Consider the following 3,625-nt stretch of genomic DNA (forward strand, 5'->3'; position numbering starts at 1 on the left):
AAGAAGAAGAAGAAGAAGAAGAAGAAGAAGAAGAAGAAGAAGAAGAAGAAGAAGAAGAAGAAGAAGAAGAAGAAGAAGAAGAAGAAGAAGAAGAAGAAGAAGAAGAAGAAGAAGAAGAAGAAGAAGAAGAAGGAGAAGAAGAAGAAGAATATAGTGTAAAGAGCATATATAGGTTTCTCTTGAACAGGGGAATGCCATGTTTAAGCTATTTATTATCATTTCAGTAAAGTAAAAACATTCTCAGTGGTATACACCTGTAAACATGCATAACGTTTTGAATTGATGATAACAAAATTATACCAAAAAAAAGATAAACCACGCAATTTTCTGCACAAGGAATTGTAAATATTGTCATTTTATTTCATTATTTGACACATCCTGAACACAAACATGCTCAAACGGATCATAATAATTATTTTTGTGTTTAAAGTGATAAAATCATGTGTTACATCGCAGTGGGACCAAGTGCTCGTTTAGTTTTGTGCATGTAGAGTTTTTGGTATAATCTTAAAGCCTGTTCACTTGTCTACCTTTAGATGGAAAAAATACTTATATGTCTTTAATAGAAGTCGAGATATTTGCAATTGAGGAAGCTGGGGCGGCCTAGTTTTCAGGGATAATGAATTTACCGAACTAATGGTGACATTCATAGCTTGATATTCCTTGAGAACTGAAAATTTTCAATTGTGTTCCTTCAATAAACGTTTTCAGTAAAAATCCACCTAGAAATGTGTTTCAACGTGGACATAAAAGATAGTGAGCAAAATAATTTTTTTTTAAATCAGTATAAATTGCAAAACTTCTGAAAAATGCTTGTAACTTCGATCTCATTTTTTGACAAGCGTTTGATTCCACCACGATGCCTCACATATACAAGGAAACCTAGCTAGAGATTCGTTCCTGAAACTGACAGGTTCTACGTTTCACTCAACGTGTGTAGTTTTTATTTAGAATTCTTGCTGATATGAATTCTTTATGTTGTTGTGTAACTCGTTTTCTTTTTACTTAAAATCAAAAACATATTTAACAAGAAGAAGCTTTCTGTAGCTGCAACCTCGACGGCAGGTTGATAATATTCTACTCTAGCTCAACATCTCGACGTGTACTCGCACTACACTGGACTACTAAGAAAATGACAGGGCAAACTATATGTATATAGAGCCCGTGGAAGCAATTCATACATTTTAAAAAATAGAAGACAACTGATAAAAGTAATAATAGTAGTAATAATAATAATAATAGATTGCTTTTATATAGCGCTCTATCCCATACTAGTATAAGCTCTGAGCTCTAATTCTCAAGACTTTACGAGACATAGTAGTTATGCAACGATTTATTGTTATAATAGTCTCAATAGTTCCTTTCCCGGGTATTTAAAAAGTTAAACATGAGTCTGTAAAACTGCAGTTAGGCGATTCGCCTTCGCCCACAGTTTACCTGAGTTTGATTCCCGAAGGGGGAGAAATTTTTATGTAGTTTTCTTTGTATCTTTCTGCTGGAACTCTGTATCCCTCTCAGCACGGGTTGACTTTGACAGACAATGTCGAAGCGTCCCTCCTAATGATTTAGATGTTTAAAATTTTTAAAGTATATTGAAAACAACAAGTTTATGATAATCTGAGTTCATTCCACAGTGTTTGATCTTTCAATTTTACAGCAGAAATTCTATACTTGATAATAAGCTGAAGGTACCGAGCATCGACAAACGAAATAGCCCCTGATCTGAAAAGTTTTCCACTCTTGAGGAAGAACGAAAGCTTTTTAAATCGAAATCTATTAATAGTCATGTATCTACCTCCAGTAACACTATACTGACTTCAAAAGCAGGGTTTTATGCAGGTTTTTGTACTAACAACCTAAATATATTTTATGTAATGTTTTAAGTAGGCAGCATATTGTACGCAACAATTATCCAAACAGCATAATATTATATTCACTATTTATACAACCTAGAAAGTGGAGACGAAAGCAGACACAATAACATTGTTAGAGAGCTGGAAAGGGGGTGAAAGGAGACAATTTTAGAGCAGAAAATGTTCTGTCGCTATCTGCATTCGAACACAGAACCTATTGAATGAGAGGCGAACACACTAACCTCTCGACAACGAGAGCCCCCTTTGGAATATTTATACAAATACTCAATGCTTATGTGAACAACCAGATAATACTGTTCTAGTTGCATATTAATACAAACAAGATACTGGATGCAATGCTAGAAAAAAAATAATAAAGTACGCAATGCATAATATAATAAGCAGCATCTTTGAACTCAATGCTGAACTGAATGCTGCGCCCAGAGACCTTGCCAGGATTATCGGTTTTCCCAAATGTGACACACAAGGATTGCCATAACTCTCGCCTGTACCCCGAATACCTAACGTCCTCCCGTACTCTGTTCTCAAAAGTAGAGGGTGAACCTCAAGGCTCACAGCGGAAGCATTTCTTGTGTGAGAGGGTTGAGTGGTCTTCTTGCCTCTGCAGTACTCATCTCTGGTTCAGCAGGAGAGGAAAACTGTGTGTTGTTTACTGCTTGGGTAGATATTTAGATCAGAAAGGAAAAGGGTTTTGTACGGGTCGTGTTTGTGTCGGTGACCGCAACCCAAGGATCTATTTATTACGCCGTTTTTCATCCTAGGTCTGAGCTTTTGCTTACCGAGAGGAGGAGGATCTTTGATTTAGTAAGTTTACTCTATACTTTGTTTGTTTTAGCTGTTTATGCTTAATGTGGTCGTGTTGTTATAAGCACCGTGTATTATTTAAAGAATATTCTTTTTAGTTGTTTTGGGGGGTTTTTTGGGTGTATTTCTGTTCTTGTTGTATTGGGGTTGTTGGGTTTTTTCTTCTGAAATTAACTTCCATCTGTGGTGTTGGTGTTCTTGTTATGTCATGATTGCAATAACTGTTGCCATTATTGAAGGCTCATAACACTGGGGTTTTTTCTTAGCGGGTTGTTGTTTCTGTTGTTTTTATCATCGTCATCGTCGTGGTTGTTGATGTTCTTGGGGTTATAGTTGTTGATGTTTTGTTATTGTTTTGTTGTTGTTGTTGTTGTTGTTGTTGTTGTTGTTGTTGTTGTGTGCTTGTACGTGTGTGGTCGACGGACCTTGGAGACTCCGTTAGGACTGTCAATAACCTCAGTAATACATATTGCTGTTGCTGTTGTTGCTATTGTTGTTGTTGTCGTCGTTGCTGTTCTACGTATCGTAGAAGAATGTGGTACTAACGGGTTTTTTTTGTCATAACGTAATATTTAGTCATATGATATTGTTGTTTCTAAAAATGTGGCTGAATACACTTAAACTGAAACTAACGTGTATACGATGGTTCAAGCGTATGATCCACTTTTTTGTAGGAATTCTTTATGTTATTTTAAGCGACCAGAGTTGCTAAGTTTAGCTTAGTTTTCCTTTTGCATCTAGATCTATGTTTCGCTTCCCTCGCCGTTCACCTGCTGCGTTCATCACTATAATGTTTAGTTTTTGGAAAACTGTTTTCTTTTTCCTACACGCAACGGTTTAGTCGGATTATTCTCCTCAAGCGTAATTAATAGGTTCTCTTAAAATACGTTGTTGTTGTTTTCTTGTCATTGGAGACAGGTACACACGCGCACACACACACACACACA

General features: G+C 36.2%; 1 long non-coding RNA gene across 1 annotated transcript in view; it reads left to right on the top strand.

Moving 5' to 3' along the window:
- The first annotated feature begins 2,379 nt into the window (after positions 1-2,379).
- LOC118479181 overlaps positions 2,380-3,625 on the top strand; it is a 91,081-nt gene continuing 89,835 nt past the window's right edge. The window contains exon 1 of the long non-coding RNA XR_004859519.1: positions 2,380-2,678. This is a non-coding gene — a long non-coding RNA (uncharacterized LOC118479181). The remainder of the gene's footprint in view (positions 2,679-3,625) is intronic.

The sequence above is a fragment of the Aplysia californica genome, unplaced genomic scaffold (genome assembly GCF_000002075.1).
Source record: "Aplysia californica isolate F4 #8 unplaced genomic scaffold, AplCal3.0 scaffold00034, whole genome shotgun sequence".
Lineage (NCBI taxonomy): Eukaryota > Metazoa > Mollusca > Gastropoda > Aplysiida > Aplysiidae > Aplysia > Aplysia californica.